The 13854-nt window shown below is 41.9% G+C and overlaps 1 long non-coding RNA gene across 1 annotated transcript; it reads left to right on the top strand.

The window, feature by feature from the left end:
• Positions 1–216: 216 nt before the first annotated feature.
• On the top strand, positions 217–9813 carry LOC135246265 (uncharacterized). The gene is made up of 2 exons (XR_010327583.1): positions 217–2221; positions 8368–9813. It is a non-coding gene; the product is annotated as an uncharacterized LOC135246265 (long non-coding RNA).
• The last annotated feature ends 4041 nt before the right edge of the window (positions 9814–13854 follow it).

Here is a 13854-nt window from a genome sequence, read left to right as displayed (position 1 = left end):
GCAGGGCCGTTTCTTGTCCATTTCGTCAGTGTGGGAGAACGTTTTCAGTCGTCTCTTCCTTTATTTCTAATTTTTCCACAGTACACAAGTCTTGTACAGTATCCAGTCTTCTGGGCCATGTAACAGTAGGAACAGAGACGAGACTAACGGCAACCAATGAACAAGTTGAGGATGTTTCAGTGTTGGAGGGGATTTGACTGACGACGTAACGTAAGTGATGATAACGAGGGAGACCAAGCAGCGGTGCTGCCAGAGAGAGCAGATGAATCCCTTTTCTTGAACAATTTGGCTTTCTTTTATTTAAAGTTGCAGGCAAAACTTTTACTGCCAGCATCAGTCATACAGTCTATTATTGAGGATTTTCAAGCAGTGCATGATATCAGTCAGTCTCATTTACTTCATAAGTTGGACGAAAAGCTGGTATCATTGGATATCTCTGACCGTGAGAGAGAGAGGTTCTTAAATCCGAGGATTTGTTTCGGGCATGCAACACTGGTACCTTGAAAACTGATCAAAGACAAAAAACGGTTTTTAAAAATCAGTTTAGATACATTGAGCCAGTCCCACCTTATCTTGGAAAGAATGATATGGGATCACAGAGTGGCTTTAGTGAAAACTTCAGTAAAGGCACCCATTTCTGCAGATTATGTACTAGAGCCCGACCGATATATCTATAATATATTAATATATATTATATAATAAACAAAAAAAAACGATGATTATTTATCTGTACTTGTCTGCTTGAACGTTGTAATTGCTATTTACTACAATTATCCAGTAGAGGGAGCTCTAATACAAGTGTGAACTGCAGCAGCTGACGCGCTACTTCTCTAATAAGACGTTTGTTACTCGTGCCTCATCCAATATTCTCCACTGCAAGACTTGTCTGCACAGATTCGGTTGCGGCAATAAAGGTATGTAGATTTAGTGAAAGTTTTTAATTAAATGCGTTTATACGACCACTATGTTTATCAATCCTCATTATCAAACGAGCGAGCTAGCTAACATATTTGGTTCACTTTAGCAAGCTAGCAAGCCTTTATGAACTGGAAGTGAGCACATAAGCAGCGTAGGATCTACATTTCCAGAGGACATCGCTGTATTCTCAAATAAATAACCAGCCAAAATAAAATGGTGATTGAATGTGTCACACATTTGTTTTTGTTTTTTTGTTGTTTTTTATCTGAGATAATGATATTAGCTACTATATGATGTTTTGTAAATAGCCAAGGCGTGATTGCAAGCGAGTGTCATCTTGTCACGCGTCATCGTAGCAAGCTAACCAGACAGTAAAAAAGCAGATAAAACACTTCGAACATGAATCATTTTAAGCCATGTTATCTAGCTTTGTCGTGATAACATGAGAGAAGGATTGCTGTTGGAGAACTGAATCAACCAATAGTTAGCGCGGGTAACCTGCACGAAAGCTCATACATATAAGAAAATACAATAAGAAAATATAATTAATTTAACTTACTGAGAAAATATAATAAGAAATAACGAGGCTGTGTCATAGCTAATGCGTTATTGCGAGCGAGTGTGTCATCTAGTCACGCGTCAGAGCGCATTGTAGTTATTTTCACCGTCTAATTCTTATGGACAGGGAAGCTCGTTTGATAGTCTTAGTAGGAATAAAATAAGAAAATATAATTAATGTACTGAGAATAGATACTAAGAAATAATAATAACAAATTAATAATAACAACAATAATAATAATAATAATCATAAAAATGCATGTTTGAAACTGGAAAAGGGATTTTTTACATTAATTTTTTTATAGATGTTGGAAAAGAAAGGAGTAAAAGCAAGGTGTGGAGTTATTTTGATTTCACACACTTAAATATAGTGTTAATATGTATATTTAATTTAATATCATCTTTTACTTTTTTTATCTAAAAAGTTTTGTGTGTTTATTTTAATTTTTTTTGTTTGCTTATAAGTTAAATGTTCTTAAATATAGAAACTTTAATAAAATATAAGTTTTTCAAATTGGTTTGAAAATGTTGCACTTTTTGACAAAATATCGGTCAAAACATCGGTAATCGGTGGGCTAGGACTCCCCAAAATCGGGATTGGCACCGGACCCAAAAATCTGGCATCGGTCGGGCTCTATTATGTACTGTTGGCCATGCTCAATTTTTGTCATCTCCCTTCACAACAGGTGAAAAGAAAACAATTGCATCATACAAAGACAGCGTGCAGCACAGCATGCAGCATAACGTAAGTACATCAAAACTGTCAATGGGAATTAAATTTGATTTGATTCCAAATTTATCAAATTAACCCACTTCCATGTGTGCCAACTTGGTCTGCCTCCTTGTCTGGGCCATGACTTATTTGAGGGTATCGTCGCATATGACTTCGCTCTATACCTAAGTCATTTTGTCACAAATCAGAAATTCTTCACGTATAGAGAACTGAATGGACAGCTTAATCACTTCAGGTACCTCGGCGATGACGCCAGCAATAAGCCATGCAAAATGAATCCAGGAAGTGAGAAATTGAGTGGACATGCTGTCCAGAATTGGTGTTTCCTTAGACTTCTGCCTCTCTTGATTGGGGACAAAATTTAAAATCCAGTTGAAAATGAAGTTTGGCAATTTGTGTTGCTGCTAAGGCAAAAAGTTGAAATTGTTTGTGCTCCTGCCATTGCAACTAGTCAGATGGCCTACTTGAAAGTCCTTATTGAGGAGTATTTGCCGAGTCGACAGTATTGTTTTCCTAATCACCCACTTAAGCCGAAACATCATGTAACCCGTTAGAAAAATAGCAACGTTTTAAAAGAGTCCTGTAGCTTTAAGAAAAGGGAGGCTCCCTACCTAACTGTTAGGAGGACTTGTTTTGCGTCCTAATTAGTTTTATTGGCTGTAACAGGCAGTAATGTCTTAAGATCATTCTGGAAAATAGTTAGCCCCGCCCACTCCCAGGGACTTGGTTGAGACTGTTTGTCGCACAGCAAGAGGGGAGAACGGGAGAAAGAAAAAGACGATTAGAAGTAACAAATCATAATCGTTAATTTAAGCAGTAAACCTAAAGAGTAGCTCCGTAAATGACCCACGGACCAAATATTTTCCAGATCGCACACTTCAATCTCTTTCCTTGGGATCTTGGTAAGTTAAATGTTAAATTTGCTAAAGTATCGTAACTGTAGCAGCAACACGTGTGCTATTGACTCTGTGTTTCCTTGAAAATAGCATTAGCCACACGTGGCGTTTAATATTTTTCAGTTTGCACACTTCAGTTTCTTCCTTTGGGATTTCAGCGAGTTTAAATTTGAAATTTAGCTAAAATATCGCCATTGTAGCAGCAACACGTGTGTTATTAACTCCGTGTTTCCTTGAAAATAGCATTAGCCACACGTGGTATGTATAGCTATTGAGTTTCTCTCATATAAAGTTGAATGTTGCTATTTGAAAGCGTGAATCGCACTGTTATTGTATCATACGTGTATGAATGTGCTATGTAACATGTGTATGAATGTGCCATGTAATAACCTTGTGTTAATTTTAAGTAGGCTATAGCTCATTCAAGGTGGCTATTAGTTGAGCCTATGCACTTAAATGAAGTTAGCTAATGCAGTACTGTTAGAAACCATGCACTAGCGCTTAGCAAGTGCGCTACATTTGGGTATATGATGTAGCCATATCTTCTATTGTGCATGACAGTGCAAGAGGGTTAGTTCACATGCATTTAAATGATTTTACAATCAACTAATGATTTACTTGATTGTTAAAGGTTTATTGCCATGTATTTATATTGAGTTCATGGTTTAAAAAATTATTTGCTATAGTTACATCAGAATCAGAATCAGAATCAGAATCGGGTTTATTGCCAAGTAGGTTTACACATACAAGGAATTTGTTTTGGTCAGGTGGTGCGTAACAGTGAACATAAAATAAGATAAATAGAGTAAGATGAACAATAGTGCAGTAAAAACATAACAGACATCATAACATAACATAACATAACATAAACATAGTGCAAAACAATAACAATAGTGCAAGGGGATAAAGTGGTTTTAAGTACAGGTGCTGTCTGTTGGTGTCCGTGGGGGTCAGGATAACAGTACAGTGACAGTGGCATCAGTGGGGGTCCCGGGCCTTGTTGATAAGGCCAGCTGCAGTCGGGAAAAAACTGTTCTTATGACGTGAGGTTTTGGTTCTGATGGACCGCAGCCTCCTGCCGGAGGGGAGTGTTTGCAAGAGTTTGTGTCCAGGGTGGGAGGGGTCGGCCACAATCTTTCCTGCCCGCCTCAGGGCCCTGGAGGTGTGCAGGTCCTGGAGGGATGGCAGATTGCAGCCAATCACCCTCTCAGTGGCGCGAATGATACGCTGCAGTCTGCCCTTGTCCTTGGCAGTGGCAGCAGCGTACCAGATGGTGATGGAGGAGGTGAGGATGGACTCAATGATGGCAGTGTAGAAGTGCACCATCATTGTCATTGGCAGGTTGAACTTCTTCAGCTGCCGCAGGAAGTACATCCTCTGCTGAGCCTTCTTGGTGAGGGAGGTGATGTTCAGCTCCCACTTGAGGTCCTGGGTGATGATGGTGCCCAGGAAGCAGAAGGACTCCACAGTGTCGACTGGGGAGTCATGCAGGGTGATGGGGGCGGGTGGGGCTGCGTTCCTTCTGAAGTCCACTACCATCTCTACTGTCTTTAGGGCGTTGAGCTCCAGGTTGTTATGGCTGCACCAGGACACCAGATGTTCAATCTCTCTCCTGTAGGCAGACTCATCCCCACCAGAGATGAGTCCAATGAGAGTGGTGTCGTCTGCAAACTTCAGGAGCTTGACTGACTGATGACTGGAGGTGCAGCTATTGGTATACAGGGAGAAGAGTAGAGGAGAAAGGACGCAGCCTTGAGGGGAGCCGGTGCTGATGGTCCGGGAGTCGGAGACGTGTTTCCCCAGCTTCACGTGCTGCTTCCTGTCAGACAGGAAGTCGGTGATCCACCTGCAGGTGCAGTCAGGCACGTGCAGCTGGGAGAGCTTGTCCTGTAGTAGAGCCGGGATGATGGTATTGAAGGCGGAGCTGAAGTCCACAAACAGGATCCTGACATAGGTTCCTGCAGTGTCCAGGTGCTGGAGGATGAAGTGGAGGGCCATGTTTACAGCATCGTCCACAGACCTGTTGGCTCTGTATGCGAACTGCAGGGGGTCCAGGAGTGGGTCCGTGATGGTTTTGAGGTGGGACAGTACAAGGCGCTCAAAAGACTTCATTACCACAGAGGTCAGGGCGACGGGTCTGTAGTCATTGAGTCCTGCGGTCCTTGTTTTTTTGGACGGGGATAATGGTAGAGGTCTTGAAGCAGGCTGGTACGTGGCATGTCTCCAGTGAGGTGTTAAAAATGTCTGTGAACACCGGAGACAGCTGATCGGCACAGTGCTTCAGGGTGGAGGGAGAGACAGAGTCTGGTCCAGCTGCTTTGCGGGGGTTCTGTCTCTTGAATAGTCTGTTAACGTCCCTCTCCAGGAGGGAGAGAGTCGTCATTGTGATAGGGGAGGGGGAGGGGGCCTCTGAGGTAGGTGATTGTAGAGAGGCCCGGGCTCCTGCTGAGATGGGGGAGGAGGAGCTGGTGGTCTGGAGCTGGTGAATGGGTTCACGGGGGATGGTGTCAGGACTGTCCCATTGTCTTTCAAATCGGCAGTAAAACTCATTCAGGTCGTTGGCCAGGCGCAAGTCATTAGTGGAGTGGGGGCTTTCGGTTTGTAGTTGGTGATCTGTCTGAGGCCCTTCCAGACAGAGGCCGAGTTGTTTTCTGAGAACTGCTGTTGGAGTTTCTCAGAGTACAGTCGTTTAGCATCTCTCACCGCCTTGCTAAACCTGTATTTAGACTCTTTAAACCGGTCCTTGTCCCCACTCCTAAATGCTTCCTCCTTTGCCAGCCTTAGCTGTCTGAGTTTAGCTGTAAACCAGGGTTTGTCGTTGTTGTAGATAACCCTGGTGCGTGATGGTACACAGCTGTCCTCACAGAAGCTGATGTATGATGTCACAGCCTCTGTGTACTCATCCAGACTGATGGTAGCAGTCCTGAAAACATCCCAGTCAGTGCAGTCCAAGCACGTGCGAAGATCCTCCATAGCTTCACTGGTCCACTTCTTAGATGTCCTCACAACAGGTTTGCAGAGTTTTAATTTCTGCCTGTATGCACGAATCAGGTGGACTATGATGTGGTCAGAGTGTCCCAGTGCAGCGCGGGGGACGGCGTGATAGGCACGGTTGATTGTACTGTAGCAGTGATCTAAAGTGTTCTCCTCTCTGGTCGGGCATTTAATCAACTGGTGGTATTTAGGCAGTTCGTGGCTGAGATTCCCTTTGTTGAAGTCGCCGAGGACGATAACGAAAGAGTCCGGGTTTGTCCGCTCCACACACAGTATCTGGTCGGCGAGCGTACGCTGTGCCTCCTGCACGAGGGCTTGCGGTGGAATGTAAACACCGACCAGAATGAATGAAGCGAACTCGCGGGGGAGTAGAAGGGTTTGCAGTTGATGAAAAAAGTTTCCAGAACAGGAGAACAGTGCTGCATAATCACTGTAACATCTTTACACCAGCCACTGTTTGTATAAAAACAAATACCTCCACCTTTCATTTTGCCGGAGCGCTCTGTGTCGCGATCCGCTCTGAATAGCTGAAAGCCTGCCAGCTGCAGCGCAGAGTCCGGTATCGATCCACACAGCCAAGTTTCCGTGAAGCACAAAACGGAAGATGTTGAAAAGTCTCTGTTTTTATCCACCAGTAGCTGGAGTTCGTCCAGTTTATTGCACAGCGATCGCACGTTAGATAGAAATATTCCCGGTAACGGAGTGCGTAGACCGCGTCTGCGGAGACGCACGAGCGCACCGGCACGTTTCCCTCTCCTCCGGCGTTTCACTGCGTGAACAAGGGTGAGCGTACCTTTGACAAAAGTGACCAGTAATTCCGCAGATGTGATGAGAATGTTCGGAAATAAATCCACAGGAGTTGTTACCCTGATATTCATGAGCTCTTCCCTGGTGAAAGAGTTCCGGATGCTATCGCAAAACACTGAATTTACAAACAAAACAAGGCAAAACAATGCGCACCAACACACCGAGGCAGCCATCCGCGGCGCCATCTTGATCGAGTATATGGAAAATACCTTGCTCATAATTCATGATTAATGGTTAAAGAGTGATAGAATATTTGATAAAATGAAACTGTACAGTTGAACATTTATAAAGTGTACTATTTGGTTTATTAGTAACACTTTTACACTTTTGAGGTTACAATGATGCCTTAAAGAAAAAAACTAAGATTGAGAAAAGTATTCAGTTGTTATAATAGCCTGTTGTCATACAGGCTGGGTTTTTGGATACCTGAGAAGAAACCTGTGAACCTAGGATTCTCTCCCTGACGAGGGAGATGGCGAGCCGACCAGCTTGATCAACTTGATTCATCTTCATCCATTGAGGAAGAACCCCCTGATACCCCTTGTTTCTCCCAACCCCACTCTGGTGTGGTAGGATTGTGATTGAGAAATTACACAATTTTATTTGATACTTTATTTTTTGTAAAAAGGGTACACCCAACCAACAATACTGACTTGAAACTAACTAAATTGAACTTGACCAATTGAACTGAACCAGACTGAACAGAAGACATTCAGAACTGAATGGACAGTGAATACAGTTACAACACTCAGGACATTGATATGAAGACAAATGAATGTGTTTGAATGTGATAAGCTTTACATATTGTCGTTACGTTTTCTTTAATACAGTTCTAACCATTTTGCACTTACTTTCTGGCTCCGGTTGTTCATTGTGTCCATCTCTTCATTCATAACCTCTCCTTACGAACCTAGCTTTAACCTGAAAATATTTACCTACTGCTAAGTGACCCTTTAGGTGGGTTACAGTCATCATATACGTGACTATCCTGAACTGATACTTTGCTTTGGGCCTCTTATTCGCTCTTGGACCCTTAGGTTTGAGAGTAAACACACTTTTTAAACAGTGTGCTCGCAAATTACACAACTTCAAGAATTTGTGATCTGTTGATTATTTAGGCCTCCAGCTACGTAGCTCTGTGGCTGTACACAATGTCACCGTTAAAGGCACAAGCTACAAAAAAAGCCACGTGTGTTGTCTTTGAGAAGAATGATGAGGGACTAGTCTTTGGCAAGATAGAACTGATTCTTGTTTGCAACAGTTGTGTTTACTTTGTCACAGAGAAATGCCAGTCTGATTTCCTTTTTGATCAGGGGATTTACTGCCTAAAGATGGGCTCAGAGAACCCCATTTCAAATTATTTCTGCCTCGAACATGCAAGCCTGCTTGACTATTACCCTTTGCCTGTGTACAACATGTTTGGTCTGTCTCTAATAGCCCTTCGCCACTCCTTTCCTTCAGAATGTCTGATATAAGTGAGAGCATCAAGGACGCAGTCATTTCTGTCCTGCCAAGTGTGCCAGAAGAAACGATCTTACACCAGGGAGTGGAAAGCAAAGATGACTTGCAGTACATAAGAGAACAGGAAATTGCAGAGGTTATTTGACCAATTCAGTGCAGAAAACTTTTAAATGCATGGAAATGAGCAGGTACTGTATATTTACTACTTCACTACCAAATTAAAGAGTGTATTAAAAAGCTTATTGTTTTATCTAATTAATTATGGCATAATTTTAGTCAATATTCATAATGATAGATTTTTGTTTTCATTGCCAGATGCCATAAGTTGTGCTACCCCCTACTCCAGTCCCCAGAAGGCAGTTCATCACTGTCAAGCTCCTTGAGATCCAGTAGCCCTTCACCATCACATTCCATTCCATTCCATAACTTGGCGTCATTTTGATGTCAATACTTTTGAGTAACTTGGCATTTTTGTTGTAAACATGTTTTTTATGAGATATCATTTCTTTTTGCAAAGAGTTTTATTATGAGAGTGAGAAATGCGAAGTGACCCTGTAAGAAACGTTTGTGGATTATGGCTATCCTTGTGTGAATTTGTACAGTCTGATGAGCGTGTACTGTTTAGCAGTTTCGGTTTGCTATCTATGTAAAACAGTGGCTGTGACAAAGGGTGCGGTGGCGTATAAGTGTAAAACGTATCAGAGATGCATGTGAAATATGGCCAGTGTATGTACTCACGTCCATCCAACTGACAAAAGAATCAGCAAGCCCGTAGAATTATAACTCTCTAGGTCGCAACTTGTGTAGCCTTCTGTCCTGCTCCGTTGTCTGTTATTTCGTGGAGATGCACTTTTAGTGTTTGTAAGGTTTATAAGGCATTTTGATAGGCTTATCTGCAGGTAGGAATCCTCTTCGCTGTTTTGCTAAACTAGAACCGGAAAACATGATAGTGGAGAATAGGAGCAGACGCATATGTCCCAGCAGGTTTTGCATATGAGAAAATAACAACAGTGTGAGAGAAATTAGGGTGAAATTATTAAATTTCGGAGTTGAAACAATATGTTTTTAGCAGAATGGGCATGTAGGTGAAAGTTGACATGATCACGGAGTATAGTGCGAAGTAAATGGAGTGACCATGAGCGAGCTTATATTCCTTATCGAACGGTATATATAACAGTCGCTATAAAGTGCCAGCTGTTAAAGTGGGGGGTTAAGTAACACGTGAAATCTATTGCACTGCTATGTTTTTTTCATGTTCAGTACTAGTACTGAATCATGTTTTTAAATGTAATATTTTAATGGGTAGTTGCAGAACGTACATACATAGTAATTGTTTGTATGTGGCTGGATAGAGAACAGGGCGAGGTAACATGATGTAGAAATGTGGCGTTTGCTGATAAGAAGGTTTTGTACAGTAGCCAAGTGAAGAAATGTAGTTAGTAGAAATGGCACAGCTGTGAACTGGTGTAACCTTTTGATAAAAGTATTACATTTGCCATCATGAAATGCATATGGGTGGCCATGAGTGAGTTTTGGTAAAGAAAATATAAGTGTAAGAGAACGTTAGTGTAAAAGAGGAAATTACTACCCCCTTTCTCACCTCTCCATCTCTACCTTTGAATACCACTCTGTCTCAATCACCTATCCTGTTAACTTGTACATTGTTGTTATCTATCGCCCTCCAGGGCCCCTGGGAAGCTTCCTCGACGAGCTCAACACCCTGCTCAGCTCCTTCCCAGAGAATGGTGTAGAGGGGAGTCAAACTGGGACCCAGAAAAGGCTGGCATTTGAACGGGCCTGCAGGCTGGGACTCATCCTGTACTTCAAAGAACCCAGAGCCGTGTGATAAAACAATAAGTTACTTGGACTTCCTCGGGATAAGCAGGCCATTTGGCTCTCTGGAATGTTGCCATCTGGACACATCTAAGATAAGGGGAACTAGTCTCTTTGTCTATGGTTGTGGGGGTATGTGTGTTCGGGCCATTAAGGGTAAAAAGATCATCAGGCCTCTGGACAAATGGTGGGGCAACTACGCTTGACAGTTCCACAGTGCCGTTATGTGGGCCCCTCTATCATTACACTTTTTATTTATTTTCTGGATCTGGACTCTAAACCATCTGTTTATCATATTTACAAACCCCGGAAAACCTTACAAACCATGCACGTGTTTTCATTATATTACTGTATTATGCCTTATGTAATAATAACATGGATTGCATGTAAAATGCTTCAACAAAAGGGTATTTTCATGACAACTGCACCATAATATTACATCCCCTGGACATGTTTGGCATATTCAGGAAAATTCCAGAAATGAATGAAAAATGTTTCATACCCAATAAAATTTAATAAAACATATTTTAAAGTGTATCCAATGCCACAGCGTTCGTTATAGAAGAACTGGTTAATTATTTCTGTGTCGGGAATTCAGATCTATGAGATCGCTATTCGCCCAACGAACTGCGGAAGCGCATTCCGGTGCCCACGCCATCTATCTGGAGGACGTGTACCGCTTATAACGTGTTTCCAATTACACCAAGTTCGTTTTAGATGTACTGGCTAATTATATCTGTCTCGGGAATTTGGATTCATGAGATCGCTAATAGCATTATACTCTGTATTTAAAACGGGTGAGGCACACAACTGCTGCCGATTACAGGTTAGTATTCTATCAATTATTTTGTTTAAATTGTATCCAGTGCCACAGCGTTCGTTATAGAAGAATTCGTGAATTATCTCTGTGTCGGGAATTCAGATTTATGAGATCGCTATTCGCCTAACGAACTGCGGAAGCGCATTCCGGTGCCCACGCGATCTATCAGGAGGACGTGTACCGCTTGCAAATTGTCTCCAATTACACCAAGTTCCTTTTAGATGTACTGGCTAATTATATCTGTCTCGGGAATTTGGATTTATGAGGTCGCTAATAGCATTATACTCTATTTAAAACGGGTGACGCACACAACTGCTGCCGATTACAGGTTAGTATTCTATCAATTATTTTGTTTAAATTGTATCCAATGCCACAGCGTTCATTATAGAAGAACTGTTTAATTATTTCTGTGTCGGGAATTCAGATTTATGAGATCGCTATTCGCCCAACGAACTGCGGAAGCGCATTCCGGTGCCCACGCGATCTATCTGGAGGACATGTACCGCTTATAACGTGTTTCCAATTACACCAAGTTCGTTTTAGATATACTGGCTAATTATATCTGTCTCGGGAATTTGAATTTATGAGATCGCTAATAGCATTATACTCTGTATTTAAAACGGGTGACGCACACAACTGCTGCCGATTACAGGTTAGTATTCTATCAATTATTTTGTTTAAATTGTATCCAGTGCCACAGCGTTCGTTATAGAAGAACTGGTTAATTATTTCTGTGTCGGGAATTCAGATTTATGAGATCGCTATTCGCCCAACGAACTGCGGAAGCGCATTCCGGTGCCCAGGCGATCTATCAGGAGGACATGTACCGCTTGTAAATTGTCTCCAATTACACCAAGTTCGTTTTAGATGTACTGGCTAATTATATCTGTCTCGGGAATTTGGATTTATGAGGTCGCTAATAGCATTATACTCTGTATTTAAAACGGGTGACGCACACAACTGCTGCCGATTACAGGTTAGTATTCTATCAATTATTTTGTTTAAATTGTATCCAATGCCACAGCGTTCATTATAGAAGAACTGGTTAATTATTTCTGTGTCGGGAATTCAGATTTATGAGATCGCTATTCGCCCAACGAACTGCGGAAGCGCATTCCGGTGCCCACGCGATCTATCTGGAGGACGTGTACCGCTTATAACGTGTTTCCAATTACACCAAGTTCGTTTTAGATATACTGGCTAATTTAATCTGTCTCAGGAATTTGAATTTATGAGATCGCTAATAGCATTATACTCTGTATTTAAAACGGGTGACGCACACAACTGCTGCCGATTACAGGTTAGTATTCTATCAATTATTTTGTTTAAATTGCATCCAGTGCCACAGCGTTCGTTATAGAAGAATTCGTGAATTATTTCTGTGTCGGGAATTCAGATTTATGAGATCGCTATTCGCCTAACGAACTGCGGAAGCGCATTCCGGTGCCCACGCGATCTATCTGGAGGACGTGTACCGCTTATAACGTGTTCCAATTACACCAAGTTCGTTTTAGATATACTGGCTAATTATATCTGTCTCGGGAATTTGAATTTATGAGATCGCTAATAGCATTATACTCTGTATTTAAAACGGGTGAGGCACACAACTGCTGCCGATTACAGGTTAGTATTCTATCAATTATTTTGTTTAAATTGCATCCAGTGCCACAGCGTTCGTTATAGAAGAATTGTGAATTATTTCTGTGTCGGGAATTCAGATTTATGAGATCGCTATTCGCCTAACGAACTGCGGAAGCGCATTCCGGTGCCCACGCGATCTATCTGGAGGACGTGTACCGCTTGTAACTTGTTCCAATTACACCAAGTTCGTTTTAGATATACTGGCTAATTATATCTGTCTCGGGAATTTGGATTTATGAGGTCGCTAATAGCATTATACTCTGTATTTAAAACGGGTGACGCACACAACTGCTGCCGATTACAGGTTAGTATTCTATCAATTATTTTGTTTAAATTGCATCCAGTGCCACAGCGTTCGTTATAGAAGAATTCGTGAATTATTTCTGTGTCGGGAATTCAGATTTATGAGATCGCTATTTGCCTAACGAACTGCGGAAGCGCATTCCGGTGCCCACGCAGGTGCTTCTTCGTTAACTGTGGAGCCCAATCGCCTCTTTTATTTGCCCCAGGCATTTAAAAGGCCTCATTATTCATTAAGCTAGCTGCATTCAAAATCCGTTTTAGAAAGACGCTATGTTACGAACACCGTTTAAAAGGGTGACAGTGCTAGGCAGATGAATTTGTGCTAAGTCTGAAAATGCAGGCATCCCATTTCGTGGTGATTTCATTATGGCGTGTGCTATTTACAGCTGCTCTAGACGACCATAAAATAATCCTCCTCTTAAGTTTTTCGGTATCCGAGTCATTTTTACTATTTCCTTTAGCCTACTTAACCAAATAATTACTTGGCAGAAAGCGTAATCAGCTTGCTATATTTGGTAGTCCAGTAGTAGCCTGTGCTAAAACAGTTCGCAACTTCGGCTACCAAGCCATTTGACTAGCTAGCTAACCTTAACCGGCAAACATTCAATCTGTCAAACGTGTTTGGCGGCTTGTCAGTCGTGTACATTCCGTAAATGTCTACCTGGGCCATGCTTCACGCATGTGACAAAGCTACTATAATCCCGATTTTGGGATAAACACTTTTTCAGTTTCACGAAGCGAATTAAGAGTTTCAAGGTTCATTTGCTGAATATACAACACACACACACACAGAATTTAACGAAATTAACCATCTTGGCATTTATAAAGGAACATGTTTTTAGCATTTAAGAGACCGACAAGCTAGGCATTTAAGACAGTGGTTCTCAGAA

Source organism: Anguilla rostrata, unplaced genomic scaffold, assembly GCF_018555375.3.
Source record: "Anguilla rostrata isolate EN2019 unplaced genomic scaffold, ASM1855537v3 scaf0106, whole genome shotgun sequence".
NCBI classification, from domain to species: domain Eukaryota; kingdom Metazoa; phylum Chordata; class Actinopteri; order Anguilliformes; family Anguillidae; genus Anguilla; species Anguilla rostrata.
The sequence above is the reverse complement of the archived record's forward strand: the minus strand, read 5'-3'. Positions and strand labels throughout refer to the sequence as shown.